Source organism: Hermetia illucens, chromosome 4 (assembly GCF_905115235.1).
Source record: "Hermetia illucens chromosome 4, iHerIll2.2.curated.20191125, whole genome shotgun sequence".
NCBI lineage: Eukaryota > Metazoa > Arthropoda > Insecta > Diptera > Stratiomyidae > Hermetia > Hermetia illucens.
Genome location: NC_051852.1, coordinates 5,244,361 through 5,264,274, shown reverse-complemented (window position 1 = coordinate 5,264,274; position 19,914 = coordinate 5,244,361). Strand labels below are relative to the sequence as shown.

At 45.6% G+C, this 19,914-nt stretch overlaps 1 protein-coding gene and 1 pseudogene across 2 annotated transcripts in view; one reads left to right on the top strand and one right to left on the bottom strand.

The window, feature by feature from the left end:
* Positions 1-19,914, top strand: part of LOC119654509 (TWiK family of potassium channels protein 7) — a 644,233-nt gene that overhangs the window by 364,066 nt on the left and 260,253 nt on the right. The gene's annotated exons all lie outside the window — the stretch shown is intronic.
* On the bottom strand, positions 8,494-9,146 carry LOC119656232 (annotated as a pseudogene).

The following is a 19,914-nucleotide window of genomic DNA, read 5'->3' as shown; positions in this document are numbered from 1 at the left end:
CAGCGCAACTCCACGCTTGAGCTCCGAGGAGCTCTGCCCGCGATGTAGGCATAACCACAACCACCATGAAACTCCCACTAGGGGGCCAACCGTAAATAACCGGGCCGAGAACACATCCTCCAGTAATTCTCCTGAAGCATATGCTCTCAGAGGGCCGTCCCGGTTCCCATGGTACCAGATAACCCCCGGTGAGGCTTCGTGGCCGAAGCCACTTCAGATGGGTCCCTTGCAGACTCGGGTCTGATCGCCCTCCTCGAGTACGTGGGGACGGAACACCCCAACGAGTTAACTGAAATCAGCCCGAGGCGGAGAACCGCAACGGAACCTTTCACCAGCTAACTACCGCTCTGCGTACAACACAACACAAAGGACATCACAAGACAGCACAAACACAAAACACACAGGACATCACAAGACAACACAAACACATAACACTCAGGACTGGTGGCTATCCACCACGGCCACTAAGGCCATTCACCCAACAACCGCAGGCGAAGCAGCGTCGAGAAACTACCTCCTTCGTTGGAAGGCAGCACGCGCGAAAACATTAGCACATCGAAGCGTCTCACTGCTAGCAAGGCACTGGCTAAAATCAAAGATACCGTTCACCACATGAACGCCCATGTCGTCTAGATTGCGGATGTCACAGTACGCCGGACAGACACAGAGAACATGGAACCAGTCCTCTGAGTCAGCCCCACACAGAACACAACCCTGACTGGAAGCAAGGTTCCGCTTGAAGAGAAACTCATTCAAGCTACCATGCCCCGTCAGGAGGAAGCCCATCTCAAGCCCAAAGTCCACGACGGAACTTCCTCTGGCAGACACATATCTGACGTACTTATATGTGACCCGACCTTTCCCACATTCGTTCCATCTAAGCTGCCACTTAGATGTTACACTCTCGTTTAACACCTTTTTGACCGCAAGCGGCCCTAGCCCTTCAACCTGACTAATACCTACAAGATCTGTTTGCAGCAAAGGTACACCCCTCCTGATCCTGTAGGCCGTGGCACGCCGGACTACCTCCAGATCAAGAGGAGGAACACCCAACAAAACCTGCATGGCGTCAGTCGAGACCGTACGACATACACGAAGGCACGATAACAACGCCACTCGCTGACAAGCGTAGAGCAGCTGCCTGCCCTGCACCGTCAACGCAAAACCATACAAAAAAGGAGACCCATACGTACAACATGCCAGAAAGAGCCCCACATAAATGGATCTAGCAGCTCTCCTGCTTAGACCCCATTCACACCTCATCACTCGCCTCAGCATACACACCAATTTAGTCAACCGTGGCTTGAGCTCGCGCAAGTGCGGAGCCAAGTACATGCGTTCCGCGATCGTGACTCCCAAGTACGTCACTTTCTTCCGGTATTTCAATGGAACTCCATTGAGTTTAACGCATGGCGTGCGACGCAGGTAGCCTTTCAGCATCATCGCGACGGTTTTTTCCGTGGAGACCGCGACACCGACCTTTAAAGACCACGAGTTAACGATGCGCATGTACTCAGTACCCTGCTGCTCGACCTCAAGCCGACTGTTCCCCTCAACAATAATGAGGAGATCATCCGCGTAGGCAACACATTCAGCAACGTCGTACATGGAGATGGAAAATCTTAGAGTGACACGTCCGCTTCAGTTCCACCAGTTAGATTGAGCGCGTATGGGATTCGTACCCGCAGAAAACTACCCCCGGTCTTTCCAGTCCCGCGGGACCACCATTTAGGTAGTCTTTTGCGGATGGGTTGGTTTTAAACACTTTTGATTTTCGTTCCCTGTACTTTCCTTCGACTTACTTCCTCCACCAGCTCGCTCTGTATTTTTACAATTGCGGTGCAAACCATTAGCCTCCTTTCTTCTCCCTCCTCCTCCTTCGAAATCAGAACCTCCACAACTATGCTCTTCGGACTAATGCTCCTTCACAATCATCATCATCAACGGCTAAATAACCGGTATCCGGTCTAGGCTTGCCTTAATAAGGAACTCCAGACATCCCGGTTTTGCGCCGAGGTCCACCGATTTGATATCCCTAAAAGCTGTCTGGCGTCCTGGCCTACGCCATCGCTCCATCTTAGGCAGGGTCTGCCTCGTCTTCTTTTTCTACCATAGATATTGCCCTTATAGACTTCCCGGGTGGGATCATCCTCATCCATACGGATTAAGTGACCCTCCCACCGTAACCCATTGAACCGGATTTTGTCCCCAACCGGACGGTCATGGTATCGCTCACAGATTTCGTCATCGTGTAGGCTACGCAATTGTCCATCATCATGCAGGTTGCTAAAAATTCTTCGGAGGATTCTTCTCTCGAACGCGGCCAAGAGGCCACAACAGGAGCCTCCTTCACAATCCTTGGTTCAATTTCTTTCTCTCCACCGCGAATCTCAGGCAGTAAACATCGTATGCCATGCATCCTTCGGTGTTTCACTGCATATAGGACAGTTTGGCGAATCATCCAGCCAAAGCAGTGTAGATAAAGCTTATTATAAACCACCGTTGCCCCGTGATGAACTGAGCAATGTGGTACTTGAATTACCCACCTATTTGCTTAAATTATACCCTAGGATTGGGAACGAGCTTGTGTCTCCACCGTCTTTTTGAAGACTCGTCCCAATTGCCTGCAGTTCATATGAATCTGACTTCTATACGTCTTGCATGGTAGCGAACACTTATTTCATAGCCAGAATGTCGATTGAGATCACGCCGGCTGTCACCAGTAACGCCTCATCTGATCTGGCACGTAAACACAATTCAGAATGTACAACCCCCTCCGTCCACACAAGTGACTGGTAAAACAGAATGGCTCGCACGATTCCAAGAGGAAAAAGCCATTTTCTACAGTATTTCGACCCACGGAATTTCACGGCACTACTACCTTTTGACGAACATATTCTAGGTGCCTTCAAAGGTTAGTTTGTCGTCAATTATCACCCCCTAGTATTTGATCACCTTGGAGATGACTATACATCTGACTTCCACCTTGACGGTTCGTTACTAACATTTTATTCGTTTTCTCATCCGCCAAGCTCGGTCTACAGGGCGTTTTCCCGTCAGGCCTTTAGCGCTCTCACCGTCTCTGTCACGTAAACCTCGAAGTGTTTGGGTGCTTTGCTACAAAAACAACACCCAAGCCATCGATAAATCCTACAATCGTAGTCTGCTACCCCAAGTACCCCATTGCATTTGACATTCCACAGGGAGGAATCCAGTATAGAACTTTCTAGTACCACGTTGTGACAGGAGAGTGAGGAAGCAGAGTGGTGATAATTTTTGCCAGAGGGCGGAAAATGCTCCCCTGGAGTGATCTTCCCAGTCTTTTCATAATCCTCCCCAAAGGCTTACATTGGCATCCTCCAACAACTAATCGAAGCGGTTGTTTCTGGTAAAGCATTCTTGCCTGGAAACTCAGAAACTTACGATTTCGTTGTTCCACCAGTGATTTCTTGAGAGCAGTCGCTTTCCCGACATAGTAGCATCATGTGCTTAAGTCACCCAATGGGTGGTTTGGGTGACCTTTTCTAGGGCCTTACCATTCAAGGATATATCAGGCTCAACCGTTGAGAGAACGAGCCTCCTCGGAAGCTTTCGCTATTTAACCCAGGAATCCAGGCGGCGGTGTCCGAGTGGTTAGAGCACAAGGCTGTCTTGCGGAAGATCGCGGTTCAAATCTCATTGGTGGCAGTGGGGTTTGTATCGTGATTTGACGTCGGATACCAGTTGATTCAGCTATGAATGAGTACCTGTGTCAAATCAGGGTAATAATCTCAGGCGAGCCCAATGCTGTAGTGTACCGTTACGGTCTTGAATCAAGTGCTTTAACACACTTCAAGGCCCTGATCCAATATGGATTGTCGCCAACGATTATAATTAATCCAAGCGACACTCAGTGAGGGTTTCCTTGAAGCTTGATTCACCCTTGATCTCCACGAAGATTGCCTAACTAACTTGTTAAGCAACTTTCCACGTATGTCAGGTCTATACGAGACATCAGACTCCAACATTGGCAAGTACCAAATCTATCTCCGCAAATAGATCGATCAGCTCACATTCTCTGTCATATTCACTGCTCGGTTGCCTTATTCAAGGACTCATGCATGCAAATCACCAGTTATGACAGTGATCATCAGGCCACCGACATTGGAAACGGATAAAGCGGCAGTTGAATGCGCAACTGAAGTGAAAAAGCTAGGACAGCTGGCTGGTCCACTAGTTATCGAGGAGGAGATATCACGGGGTGGCCTTAGAAGAAAGACATGATCCGAAGGACGCGGCGCTGGAAAAGGTGACTCAGTTATGACAGCAAGTAGCTAAGGCGTGCAACAGTAGGAAGCCAAACTACTGGTAGAACCGGGAAATCTTGCTGTTGAGATCATCTTATCTGTGAGCGAGGAGACTTTGCCAAAGGACATGCGGGTAACCAGAACAAAAAGAGTATCGAGATCTTCATAGTGGCCTTGAAAACGACATGGCATGGCAAAATAATTGCAAATGTAATTACAAGTGGATCTCAGTCGACGATTCAAAAGGACATCTTATCTATCTCCGAGGTTTCCGAGAATGAACAATGAGAAATCTGTGGGTAAATTGGGGATAACCAGACTCCTAAATTTCCCGCTCAGTCGGAAAGGCAGAAATTGGTTATGCTACTGAAATTCAAAAACCTCCTGGCGCACCTTTTTTATATAGCCATATCTGTCCTTGAGATACCAAGGAAGATTTTAGGTTTCTCGTAGTTGCAGTTGGCCTTGGTGATTGGTAAGTGCTGTGCAGTAGAGCCACCACCAGACAGGTGTCAGGAATGGCTTTAATTCGGTCAAATACATTTGGCTTAAGGGCACCCTGGCTAAATCGGATGTGCCTGGTTACTTAGTTCCATTAATCGAGAATTACCTCTTAGGAGGCTTCTTTGGTGTGAGATGGATGACTGTTCGAAAGAATACTATAATTTGTGATGCCAGGTGTTCCCTAATATTCTGTATTTCGGCCCCTGCTCAGGGCCATAATGTATGGAGGAGTGCTTGGCTTTCGCTTGCCAGAGGAGACAACGTTGGTTGGTTTTGTAGATGACCCGACGGTGCTTACAGTTGCAAATTACCCGGAAGACCTGGAACTTTGTGGAAGTGAAGCCATAGTTAAACTGGGATTGGTGAATGAAAAGGGGACAATGATCCTCACTACCAATTGCAGAAAAAACATTACTTACATCTATTCCACTCTACTTACCTTTTAGCTGGGCAAGTGCACTATATAACAGGGTGAACCGAAGGAGGGTCAATTTGGCATTCCGGCTCATCACACTGAAGGTGTGGACTGTATATAAGACGTTTCTGGAGAGGCAGTGTATGCCATCGCACGAATGATTCCCTTGGATCTTCCAATGAATGAGACGCATTGTATCTACCGTAGAGGTTGGGCGAATCCGCTCGAAGTCTTTGCTGATTTTTCGAAAAGCTACTAGGAAGGCGCGGATTGTAGTACTGGTGACAAAACTTCGGGAAAGGTTGCTGGACCCATACGGTGATGCTGTGTAGGACGAGATGGATTGACACGGTTGTTACAGAAAGTATTTGCATCGCAGTGGATTGGACGAGTCCCGTCACTGTCGCGAATGAGTCGCTATTTATTATGTTTTGCGAATGAAAGATGGAGGTTGAACGAAGCCCTCAACCTAGTTATCGGACCGCATAATGTCGTGAAGGAAATACTGAGGTCGAAAGCAATTCAGAGCGCGGCAAACGCAACAACAATCGCTGCACAAGAAAAGCTGGATGAACTTGATCGAGTCCAGAAAGCGGACACGTCATTCAGTCATCGTTGGGAAGAACAGAGCCCCTCCCCCAGCCAAGTAATATTTCCAAGTGGTCCTTTGGGGATGTGGGCGGGGAGCGGTAGTAATAGTAGTTCGTAGGTCATCTAGCATCTTTTTAAGATTTCCTTTCCTGAAGGACAGATAATAATTCGTTGCCAATCCCCGTCTCGAAGTATAAATTGATGATTGTTTTCTAGCGAATTATGATCCTCAAGCCGATGAGTTCCAGGGACTATGGATTTTCAAAGAAGCTTGTATTCCCTCTCCACTATCCTACGGCACCTAGTTACCTAGGGATCCATTGCATAATCTACAATGGATGTTGTGACCCTTCTTGGTTGTGTAACCTATTCACTGCCACTTAATCCGTGGATGAGGTTGATTCAAACTGGAAAGTCTAGAAGTCATCTATGATAGAAAAACCGACATGGTAGACCCTGCCTTAGATGAAACAATGTGGCAGGAAGGCCAAGATGCCAGACAGCTTTTAGTCAGACTGAGAAGCTTATTATTAGCGTTTTTCTTGTCCCACTTTGCCGGCTGCCTTTTCCAAATCCGGAGTCGTTTGTCTAAAATTCATGGTTCAGTGAGAAAGCGAGCAGATGTCATCAGAAGTATCGGTGGCAAGATGCAACTTTGGCGGACTCCGCTTTGGACTTTCAGTTCCTCCGAAATTTTACCTCAATTTAGCACAGGATAATCTCCTGTTGCTCCGATAATAGCTTTATATAAGTTCCTCCGGAATGCCCCTCCTGCGTAGACCAATGCCGGCTTTTCTTTGAAGTGTTCCTAGATACCAACCAGGGTGATTTTTGGTAATATCTCTGTAACAGTAGAAGGCATGCAAATATCCTTTCAAGTGTCGCATCCAAGATGGGTGCTCCTCTTCGGAATCTTAATGATCAATTATAAAGATCGCAGGTTCCCAGCATTTGCGAATGACTGGAAATTACAACTCTGCAGAGACTGTAGGAGTTGCACGGAAAAGTTCCTTAGGGAGACCGTCAAGGCCGCCAGGTTTACTCCGTTTCACTTCTGTTTGGAGGAGAGGTCCGTATCCGCAGGTTACGGTGGCTTATCATATCATGTGCAATGTTATACGAGTGAGAGTCATGGTAAAGGCCATTATCGTCGATGGGGAATCTTTTGTAATATCCCTCATAGGACGATCGCAAGAAAATTGACTGACGGTTTCGTCCAGGGCAGAGGCATATGACATATTTCACTTCAATATAATTCGCAGTCATGTCGGTCACCTCTTTCGGTCACGTTGCTCCCAGGGCAGAGGTGAGCAAGCATCTGATGAGTTGCCTCTGCTATGGAAGCAAACGTCAGTCATGTCGGTCACCTCTTTCGGTCACGCTACTCCCAGGGCAGAGGCGAGCCAGCGTCTGATGAGTTGCCTCTGCTATGGAAGCAACCGTCAGTCAAATTTTATGAAAACTTGGGTGTTTAACCCAAAAAAAGGCGCCCGTGGACCACAAAAGAGGACGTAAGTTGCTTCAGGATGCTCAGCATCCTTAAACAAAACAAGTCGGGAAACCGGACGCTTCAGGTATGAAAGGTTTTGGGCATTTCTTTATAAAAACATTTGAGGGGACATTTGTTTCATTAGTACTTAGCACTTTAGCGTGATACTGACATTCAAAGTCTTGAATTTGGGCAGTAATTAGTAATAGTGCGATTCCCACCAAATTTGGTAGGATCATGCTCTCTCATCATGCGTCCTCTTTAACCTGGCCCTCGAGAAACTGATCCGTGATGCTGAGATAAATGCAAGGGGTACGATTCTCTTTAAGCCCACCTAACTACTGGCCTATGTTGACGATATCGACATCATAGGAAGAACCACCCGAGACAAACAAACTGCCTTCATTCAGATCGAGCAGGTGGCAATTGGCGCGAGATCTTGGGCTGCACATCAATGAAGGCAAGACAAAGTATATGGTGGCATCGTCAGTACCGAAATCCAACCAACCAACAACATCAAACCGCACTGGTCAAACGGGAAGAATAAAAACAGGAGACTCCAGCTTTGAGACCGTTGACAATTTCTCCTACCTAAGGTCGAAAATCACAACCGATAACAGCTACGATGATGAAATCCGCGCACGGTTGTTGTCAGCCAACAGAGCCTATTTCATCTTACAAAAACTGTTTCGCTCGAAACGTCTCACCATAGGGTCAAAGGTCTTACTGTACAAGACAGTGACCTTGCCAGTCCTCATGTATTCCTCGGAAACTTGGGTTCTTAGCAAGAAAAATTGCAAACTTTTGGCCGCGTTCGAGAGAAGAATCCTCCGAACAATTTTTGGCCCCCTACATGAGGTTGGACGATTCCGTAGTCTACATAACGACGAAGTCTATGAGCGATACCATGACCGTGCCGTTGTGGATAAAATCCGGCTCAATAGATTACGGTGGGTGGGTCACTGAATCCGTATGGATGAGGATGATTCAGCCCGGAAAGTGTATAAGGGCAATATCTATGGTAGGAGAAGAGGACGAGGCAAATCCTGCCTGAGATGGAGCGATGGCGTAGGTCAGGACGCCAGACGGCTTTTAGGGATATCGAATTGGTGGACCTCGACGCAAAACCGGGATGTCTGGAGTTCCTTATTAAAGTAGGCCTAGACCGGATACCGGTTGATGATGATGATGATTACTCTCGAGATCATTCAACTTCGAAAACGATGATGGAACACGCATTGTGGGAGGGCTTGACCGCCGGTGTTGGAACGTAAATTGGCTGTGAAACCGAACGATTTGTTTACAGGCAAGCAAGCTTTAACGATGAATGTAGGTATGCCAGCCATTGAAGCTTCTTCAAATACGTGACCACGACGCCTGTTCAGCACACCGTAGATACCGTCGATAGCGACTTGGCTTGGTCGTGATGACGGAGGCGTATAAGACACGACGAGTTGTTTGAATGATTTGGCCGCCACCACGATGGTGGTTCTTCAGACAAGATACCTTACTTCGTCGCCCATTGGAAGCCAGCTACGACGGAATCCTTGATTTCGTTCAAGTATTATACTCTATTGGTGCAATCAATGATGAAGTTGGGTCCTGTGCCGTCAGCTCGAAAGCACCTGATTTTACAGGCTTCAATTATATCAGAATCGTATTTCTCAGCCAAATAACGGGCGCGAACCTTTGAAATTATCACATTTGCTAACATCACCTTTGTCAATATCGTCGGGTAAACCTTCGGGCATTTGGCACGATTTCAGGAACAAATGATTGTGCTTGTTTGGCGATTTTGATAGACATATTCATCACTAATGGTTTCCAGGTTTGATAAAACGGGGTCGCATTTCTTAAGAGGAATGCAGCAAGAAGATGAGGCAGACCCCGCCTGAGATGGAACGATGGCATAGATCACGACGCTAGACAGGGATATCGAATTGGTGGACTTCGGCGGATGTCTGGAGTTCCTTATTAAGGCAGGCCTAGACCGGGTACTGGATACATTGCTGCAAAATTTCCTGATTTTAGGATGAACTTAAGGGCACAGCGTTTGACCGCTTTCTCCAGATCCAAAAATGCAATGTAAAGGGGTTGATGTTCCTCACGGTATTTCTTATTGAGTATATTGCGTCAGTAGTTTCGCAGTTCTTGACAAACTAGGCCTGATTCGGGACAGGACGCCTGGTGATGACAGATGTCGTCATTGGCAGGACAAAGTATATACTCCACCTATTGGGTCAATATGTCTATGTAGCCTGGAATCAGATTTCCCTTTTTGCCTTGGTAAGATGACCATCGAGGTATACAGGGTTTCATGTTACTGGCCTTTTGGGATGATTATTTCTCATTACATACTTCTCGAGTTCGATGAAATGTTGGTTTGTCCACGCTTCATCTTTCTCTCTGTGAAGTCTCTTTTTCACTAGATAGAGTTCGTGGTGAGTTTTGTTAGTGCTCGCGTGTTTTTGAGGTTACTGCATTGCCCGGTAGGCAGGATCCTTTCGTTCCGTTGCTGGCGTACAATCATCATTAAGCCAATTGCTCCGATTTTTTTAACCACTGTGACCACATATGTAGGTAGCCGCCGTACTGCTGATAGCGTTCCCTGGATGGTTGTCATAGTGATTTGTCTCCAGGGCATCTGGCAGGTGGTGTTACGAAGGATTTCTTTGCCGATGGCTGCAATGTTTGCTCTCTCCTGATTGTGGAAGGGTTCAAGGGTTATTGTTATTTGAGCACGACACCAGCGAGCGATATGTGAGGTAGTAAATCGCCAGCTTTTCAAACTCTAAGCCTCGGGGCTAAAATCCCATTCGTCATGGGTGCCTGTGCTGGTTTCGCTGCTGTGAGCTTATCACTTGCACAGTATTAAGTGTGCTGATAGTGAAACTGAAGCACAGTCAAACTGTGTGAATGTGCTACCCTCCGCGGAGGAGAAAACAGGAAAGACAACGACACCGAGGTAGTGATCCCAGTCCATAATCACCCTTTCAAAGGTTCTGATATTTATTAAAGGTGAAACGCGTGGCGTTCGATTAACACGTAGAAATTTGGTGCTTGGATCCCTTGTTTTGCTAACAGGTACTTTCGACAACCACTTCGTGAGAAACTACTAACTGTTGGATAATTCGCAGTTCATTGCCGTTGATGTTGCCAGCTAGGGAAGAGCCGAGTATAATTTTGACATAGTACCTGGAGCTATCACAGCTTGTCTCGTTCATAGACGCGGGATTCTAGTCTTCATCTTCAGTGGTTTGTTTAGAAACTATGTGGAGGTGGAGGTAAGATTTGGTAGCAGAGCTAGTGGTGTCAGCCACGGCAGGCATTTGCCATGTTTTGTACTCTATTGCGGGAACCAGTTTTCGGTTTCATCCTGGGAAATACCGTGCTTTCTACCCTTGATGTATGTTCGTTTATAGATGAAAGACTCCTAACTAAACCTATAATTTGTGAGGAGAGGAACGTGTAAACAAAACGAACCAAAAATAAATTGAATGAGAAAACAATAGAGCCTTAATCTGATGTAACTTTTTACTAATTTATTTTCACATAGAACTCTGAAGATCACCCATTTCTTCCATTTCTTGACCTCCTTCCATCACTTGAACTCATTACTGCCTGACTGAATTGCATGGAAGGAGGCAACGCTTAACAAGAATAGCTCGCTCCCACTTAGCTGAACAGCCCCCCGTTCACGTACCCCAATTCATCATCACTTATCGAAGCATGAGCTTTAAACATGAAAACTCTTGAGCTCGTAAATTTAATTAAATTATCCTTCTTATATCTCACTGGGTTAAGATTATCGATCATAAAAGTCAAACAAACGGGGGAAGCAAGACAACAGCCAAAACAGATATATACACTTCCTTCTAATCTGATAGCCGAATTTCCCTTTTGTTTTTGTTTTCCTTTCAGGTTGCCTGGAAAATTTTTCTCGCCACCGACAACTGGGTTATAAACATTATTCTTGAGGTTTCAAAGTAGCCCTATCGCACGTTCTACATCTTTACCTCAGTGGAAACATTTTCCCAGTGAATTTCGTATCCTTTAACAGATGTTGGCTTCTTCCTAATTCTTTCACTCAAGAGAAAATAATAAATGCTGAGGTGGAACAAAGGGGTTTCGGGTATTGTTTTCTTTTTTGGTTGTTACTTTTTATCCATCTTTCGCTTGGTGATAATCTTGAATAATTTCCTTTTGAAGTCTGGCTGGAAGGAGCTGGAAGGAGCTGCAATGGCTGCGAGTTTCGCTTTTTATCATCGAATTTCGATGAGCTGCTGATACGACACATTTTCCTGAAATTAGAAAATTTTCAGTCGTGCTAAATGGTTTGTATGATCCAATGACGTCGATGTTGAAATTTAGTTTTAATAAGCAATAACGAGGCATTCGTTGGTGAGGGAACAACCGAAGATTGCGAGAATGGCGCTGGTGGGCTGAATGATGTATTTATAGATCTCCTTTATTCGGCCGTATTTTGTTTAGGAGATTAACACAAAGCGAGATAGGCAGGTGGATGTGGGATATTGCTTCGAACATAATCAAAAACATTGATGAAGTTTGCAAAGTCATAAAACCTGTAAGCCCCTTGTTACATCCTTTACGGCGGAAATACGTGATTTTGCAATTTCTTGTCGAAATTATAGTATTTTGGAAAGAAATTAATTAAACGAACCCGTGAAAGGTGAAGAAGATTGAAATTGGGAGGAAAATTTTAAGCCACTTAGGAGATATGGACAGGGCAAGTGGGGCATTGACGAGCCAATTAAAGAGTCATTTTTGGAGAGTTCGGGATCCGTTGCTTCCTTCCTCTTTTTAGCCCCACCAAAGCGTTATTCCTTGCGAAATTTGGCACGAGCTATTATCTTTTATGTTTATTGATTTTTTTCTACGATGAATGGCACAATTTCGCCTCAACCAACAGAATTTATTTTTGGCGCCCAACGTGGGTTAGCGTTCCTCTGGTGCAGTCCACCTACTTTTATATTTTTTTTCCTTTACTTTAAAAATATTTTTACTCACAAAATTCGACCTAATAATTCAATAAAGATGAGGAATTCAACCTATACAATTTCGTTTGAGATCTTTAGATTGAAACGATTAAAACTAGTGCTAGCGTCATTTGTTGGTCTTGCAAATATCGATATTTCGGGAACCACTTGTTCCCTGCATCAGCGCTAACAAGACCTTGACTTGACATGACCAATAAATGACACCAGCTTATGCCAGTTTCGTAGAAGTCCAATTTTCAGATGTTGATAAACTCGCTGGAGGCAATTTTGCTGGCCACTTCATTCCTAAATTGTTTTTCCGTCCAAAAATGATCCAAATGTTGTTCTGGATATATGAGGTCGTGCATTGTCGTCAAGGACTTCACCATCTCTGTTGACTAATCTCGGCCGTTGAATACTCAATTTTTGGTGCATTTCCTCGAGTTGGGCACGGTATTTCTGTGTATTTATCGTCTCTCTAGGTGCTAAAAAAGAATAGTGGATAACTCTAGCTGTAGACCACCAAATAGTCACCATTACCTTCTTCGGATGGAGGCTCGGTTTCGGCATATGTTTCGGTGGCTCATCAGCATCTAGCCATTGTGCCGATCGACAACGATTGTCGTATAATATCCACTTTTCATCACAGGTCACTATTCTGTGCAAAAGGGGATCACTTCTGTTGCGCAAATTTCCACTCGATGCGCCATGTTTTGCTTCGTAAAGGCATGCGGAACCCATTTGTCGAGCTTTTTCACCTTTCCAAGTTGCTTCAAGTGCCGGGAAACTGTCGAATAGTGTACGCCCAGTTTCTCTGCAATGTCTATCACAGACTGATGTTTGTCGGATTTGGCTAGCAAACGTAGCCCGTCGTTGTCAATCGATGGTCCTGGATGTCCACGTGGCTTACTTTGAAGGTTTACGTTGCCTGACCGAAATTTTTCAAACCACCGCCGTGTGGGTCGTTCGCTTACGTATCAGTTCCAAATGTGCTGCTAATGTTCCTGGTCGCCTCCGCTATTTTATGACCGAGTTTGAACTCCATCCTTTTTTCCTTTTTATTCACTCTTATGACAACGATGGTCAAAACTGAAATGACTCCTTGATTAAACGTAGGAGTGTTTATACTCCATTATCCGACACCAACAGCGCCAACTGGTGGTGGTTTGATACAGCAAAATCCCAACTAACTTCACTTGATTGCTAAATCGACCATTTCATGTGCAACAACCTAATATATATGCTCTAATGTGCGGTTGGCTGGGAAAGATTTAATTATTAGAATAAGGTGGAGAGGAAAATTGAACCTGGTAATTTTCCTTAAAAGTCCAGCGTGCCATACTGTGTCGAACACTTTTTCGATATCAAGTGTCACCATATCCACAGAATTATCGTTCAAGTTGTGGGGGTGGGGTTCCCTAATGTTTTCTAGGTTTAGAGATTTCAATTCTGTAGTTTGGTTCAGATATTATCTTAATGCAATCCAATTTGTGCGATTAAAACAGGGCGTTTCGCGAGTGGGAATCTTTGGTTCCAATGGAGGTCATGACTGCAAGATGGAGCGAATTCAGCGTACATAAGGCTCTTACGTTTGTGGTAACCGCGGCTTCGCAACAGAAGCCGAATCTGATTCGCCTCTTTCTGAATTAATTTGCTCAAATAATGCATTCCATAATGTGCAATTACACTAATGTTCGCCTCAGATTGCACGTTATTGAAGGTATTCAGGCGAAATGATCTTGGCAGAGGGGGAAGATTTATCCCATCTGTAGGCACATGTGCATGTTGCTGCAACATGAACTCTCGGAGTTCAACGAAGTTCAAGGTGAACGTAGCGACATGGGGAACGGTTCGTGCGTGGACAGCGGATCAACGGCCCGTGGGGTTAGGAGAAAGGTTTCGGGTTACACGTCGAACAGCCGGGAAGACGACTCTGTGGGGAACGGTCTCGCAATTTCCCTTGAGCGAGAAAAATGCTGAAGCGATCTTCACCTGTGCCCCTTCCGCGGAACAGCCAGTGACTTTGGGAGTGCGATTTTCGAAGAAACTACTGTAACCAATTAACGATGTCCCCCCTGTATGAGGTAATAGTGCAGTCGAAGGGCCCGTGAGAAGGCTTTTTATTAAAGCTGAGTTGTGTAAGTTGCAAATAAAAGCGCCGTACGGGGTCTAACTGCAATGTCGAAAGAGTTGAAGATGGTCGTTAGCGTCGCCAGTGCTTAATCATCATTCTCTTTCAATTGAGGGGATCGAGCGTGACGAACGATTTGCTTTTTTTGGGGTATTGAACAGACGAAATCCACTTTCGTTTGGGAGACAGACAGCAAACACTATCCTTCAGTTTAGTGCATTTTATTCGACTAGGTGCTGTCGTAAGGCGCTTTACTCAGCCTATTCCGGCCCATCCACCAGCCCATTCCTCGGAGTCGATTAAAGGAAAATATCGTTCTTTTTTGCGACAACCTGTTGGCATGGTTTATTGCTAACCGTACGCAAGGCGACGCATCAAAAACCAACGCTAGAAGAAACCACGAACTCTTAAAGTGATTTTGGAGAGAACATTTGGTCATTCCCGAGCCGGGCTAGCACTTTGAGGGAGCTTCAGTCTTTGCGGCCCGACCTTTATGGTCAATTTCGCCAACTTTTTAGGTTTCTGGGATAGCTGTTCCCTTCAGGTCGTTTTCGGCCACTTAGGATGATCGTCTGATCTTCCTATTTCCATTAAGTACAATATACGTTGTCTATATGGCTTGGGCTGTGAAACTAAATCAAAAAGGATATTGCCAGCGTTGTTTGCTCTTGTGCAATTCCATAGCCTATGCCTAGCTTTTAAGTTTCTCGCCTCCGTAATAAAAATTTGTTAAAGGATTTTGGAAGCTCAATATCTCTTTTGAAGGAGTCTTTCTCGAGTAAGCTTTGTTCCTGGGAAGTAAACAGTAAATAAATTAATATTTGAACCCGATAATTTAATTCCAACAGTCTCAATGATTTCACCCTTGGGGAGTAATAGTGCTGAATGCTGAACAGAGTTTTTAATGCAGAATAAAGCGACTGACGGTTTCGTCGTGGCCAGAGGCAACTCATCAGTCGATCACCTCTGCCCTGGGAGCAGCGTGACCGAAAGCAGCGACAGGTGGTAATCGCTCCATTTATATATAATCGTAAAAGGGGGGAGGCAGAGGTGAGGCAGCGCCTGATGAGTCGCCGAACCCGTTAGGTATTAAACCTAAAACCCTTGTTGGACCACAAGAGAGGAAGTGAGCTGCTTTCCAAGTGGTCCGATTTGCCATCAAGTGGATGCGGGGCTGACAATTTTTACCCAAGGTATTCGATTTCTGGAACACCGAATGTGTTCTCGGCGACGTTGATGACAACCTCAAACCAGTTCAATCTTTCCAATACGAGACGAAGATGCTGCAGGTGTTGCTCTGGTGACTCAGATGCTATCAAGATGTCGTCGACATAACATAAACAAAATTGCAGTCCGCGAAGCATTTCGTCCATAAATCGCTGAAACGATTGGGCAGCATTCCTTAACTCGAATGTCATCACCATAAATTCCAACAGCTCGAAGGGTGTGGTGACTGCAGGTTTTTGGATGTCAGCTTCAGCGATAGGTATCTGGTGGTACGTTAGTAGATCCAGTTTGGAAAATACATACGTTTTGCTAATCCAGAGACTACGTCCTGAATGTGAGGCATAGGGCACCTATCCAGTTTGGTTGCGGCGTTAAGTCGACGGTAGTCACCGCAAGGACGAAATGTACCATCCTCCTTGGACACTAGACGCCACGGCGATATCCACGGACTGCTCGACGGCCGGCAGTAACCCATCTTAAGCATGTATGCAAGCTTTTGTTTGGCTGATTTAAGTTTCTCTGATTTCAGTCTAAGAGGTTTTTCCGTCACTGAAGGTCCGTTCGTAATAATATGATGCCGTACTCCGTCCTCCCTGTTGACATGAACGGATGGATTTGTTTCATTTGGAAACTGTTTAAGCAACTTATGATAATGTGAGTCCTCTGATACAGTATATACCGAATGGTATTCGAACCACAAAACGGGATGCGCTTTCCAAAAAGGTGGTAACCGGAATGCAGAAAGCCTGCTAACCTCACTGAATTGTGAGTCGGTAGGTGAACTCTGTGCATCGGAAAACTTGTCGTTTTCTGCCATGGTCATTAGGCTTTGTAAAATATGCAGTTGCGAAGTTGTGGGGCACGAAACAAGATGGTGCGTCCGTGGTTTGCGTATGTGCGTCCTCCATGATAAATGGACTGTTGGTGGGACCTATGTCTGGGAACCTACGCTCGGAAACTTGCGTCCTGGGTCACCAGTTTGTAGCGAAGGAGGCCGCCAATCTGCAGTAGCTTGAGCAATGACGTTTGTATATTATTGCTACGTCACTTTGCTGAAGGAATTCTGCTGTGAAATATGTCCAAAGAGAAATACAAAATAATACCCTAATAACTGTGTATTTATTGCATTTGGGAGAGTCGCTTCGACAGAGTCGGATTCCCTTTCTAATGAAGATGAAAACTTCAGTTTTTTCCAGTGCAAGGCTGAAACCATGAGGGGTCATTCATTCTCTTGTCCGGCAACAAGTGCCGCAACGTCACGTCGTCTGCATAATCGACCCGGCGTGACTCTTCTGGCATAAGAGGATGGATATTTTCTTCAGTTTGTAGCGAGTAGCTTTGTACTGATGAAGGGAGTAATTTGCTCCCGAAATATATATATACATAAAATAAAATTATAGTTTGGAGTAACCTACTCTTCTGGGATGTCCACCCCTATAATGGGTCCCCGTGATACTCACGACGTGATCTCCATTCTCCTCTGGCACTTTACCCTCTCATCGAGGAAGGAGCATCCGCAAGAGGTAGCTCAGCACGTGGCATGAGTTTTCTAATCTACCTCACACATCTGTCTACCTTACGGATTCGAAGACATTTCTGATATATGAGGAGCACTGTCTCGGTTGATGAACCTCATCCTCGACCTTCATAACAGCATCCATCGTGGATCTCCTTGCTCTGAACTCAAACTGTCTTGGGGATAAATCCGCGGCAGCATGAACCACCTCAGCGATTCTACTCCTGATGAGCTTTTCGAGCACTTCTACAGCCGTGTCAAACATACGCAGCAGTCAGTATGCAGGTGGCAGCGCCAATTTTCTGGGTGAGAAGTCTATAGACGAGTCCCCACGGATCCCCATTTCCCTTGTTGGCAAGGTTCTGCCAGCCGCGAGCTTTGCTTACTGATCGGATTTTCCTCTGCCATATGCTCTGGTATATGCTTCGTCGCAGGCGTTGAAAAGCTATACCAATGGCGGAACCTATGATATTCCATCGATAGGTCGGCAATTTCCGCCATTCACCAATAAAGGCGACTTGTCTTGGCTTGGGCCTCTCGGGGGCATGGACGCTTCACGGACTGTCGTTATCACGTAGTCAGAGCACCGGAACATTGCATGAGTCCTGTGTTCATAACTACTTCTCGCGGCCATTTCCAGGATCCGTTTCCCTCTGGAGTTTTGGTGCGGCATGCCTCATTCAACAATCTTAGCATTAAATTTCTCTACCCTAAGAACCTTTGCTCCAAGTATGCTAAACGGCGTCCACCAGAGCATTAAGCCCGCATCGAAAGTCCATTATTGTTTCATTCGATGTTATGAAAACACTGAAAAACGTTACACTGAATCCAGGCAAAGCTATTGCCTCGGCTTTGGGCAAGAATACAAAGTCGAATGCCGTCCTGAAACCAGAAGGTAGCGATATCCGATAGGTCGAGGTACCATGAAGGGGTGATGTCCACGGAGCAAAACACTTCTTTACGAAAAGCGACCGGAATATATGGCCTAGGTCACAGTAGGTGGAGGAATGTGAACTGAAGATAGGGAACTCCTTGAACTACTATTTGGAGCCCGATTGCACACTCTGAAGAACTGCGTCACCTTCTGGGCACAGCGTTTGCTGGAAAATCGACTGCGGCTGGGATGTTGATCCCGGAGATCCTTTGGTGAAGAGCAGCATCTACTACTCTATCTAAGACATCGACGAACATCATGCATCTTGCTGAGAGAATGGCAAAAGAAGAGCGTTTGCCAACTGCTGATTGGTGGTTTCAAACGCTTGGATGGTTTCTGAAGACCACAAAACGACTTGCGAGTTCTAGGTCTTAGGACCAGGCAGGAGGGCGTTAAGCAATGTCTGGTGGTGTGCGGCTTTGAGCAGGAAACGACGGTAGCATTTTACCTTCCGGAAAGGTTACAATCGCTTGCACCATGCCTGGGTGGGATTGAATGTTTTCAGAGGTGATGGAATGGCTTAGAAATTTCATCTGCTTTTGTAGGAATTTACATTTGTCAACGTTGAGAATTAGGCCATTTTCAAGGAGGTGTTGAAAAATGCACTCGAGATGTGCTAAATGCTCGGTGGTAGAAGCGACCAAAACATCACCCAAGTAGACGAAACGAAAGTCCAAGTTTCGTAGTACAGGTAGGTAGGTAGCAGTGGAAACTCCGAGGGGCCCAATTAGCCCCGCGGTGCACCGTTTTGATGCCACAAACTTCTAACACCGCGACCGCGGTTATGGGAGCAGAGGTACAGAGTCCCGCCGGATCAGATTTTCAGAGCCAACCCGTAGCATTGACGAAGGAAAACATCTCAGAGAGATTTCTAGCTGGAGGGTGGGAGAGATGCTTTCCTTCGTGAATGCTAAGGGCTGGCTTTGAAGATTCGAGCCGACTAGACTCTGCCTCCCTGCTCCCATAACAGCAGTCACGGTCTTAGGAGTTTCTGGCATCAGAATGGCACACCACAGCGCTAATTGGGTTGCTCGGAGCGGCCACTGATACCTACCTATCTACCCATAATAAAAATAAATTAATACGGTGAATATAAGTTGGAAAAGTTCACGTAAACTAGTTTTATGAAAACTGTCAAATCAGAGAAAATTGGAATTTCGAGAAATCTACATCCGCACACTTCCTATATCTTTTTTGAAATTAATTGAACTGCATCAAGCAAATTTCCCGAGCGTATTATGTCCTGTCCGAAATACTCATAGTGGCCAATATACACACTCATCATGTTTCGATTCCAGGCTCGTAACAGCTTTACGAACGTGCCTAAACGCTGCAACCTACCCTTAGCGGAGCCATGTTTTCGGTCCAGCAACATCAACTGAAATAAATACAAAAATAGGAACAGATTTCCATTTTCTCGAATTTAATTGCTTTTTTGTTCTGTCCGATGCAAAAGTATAGTCGTTAGTTTGTTCACTGTTACTTTGTTCGCATCCCCCGATAAGTAGCACCCCTGAACAATCCAGGACAATGAGCTTTTCAGATACCTTTCTGCTGTTTTTTTTTGTATCTCCCAGTCTGGTTTCCAACTACGAACTTGTTCAATCCCATGGGCGAAAGTCAAATCGATTTCGTGATTTTATTTCTATTTTCTCCGGTGGAGGTTTCGGCGAGGGTAGTGATGATACTGTATTGTATCGAATTCGAAACCACACGCATTCGTATTAATGTGAAAGCGTAGGTAGCGGAGAATTTGCGTGCTTTACTGTGAAAAATGTTCAATTTGGGAAGGATACCCGGTTAGAGCTGTGACGCTGTAGTGAG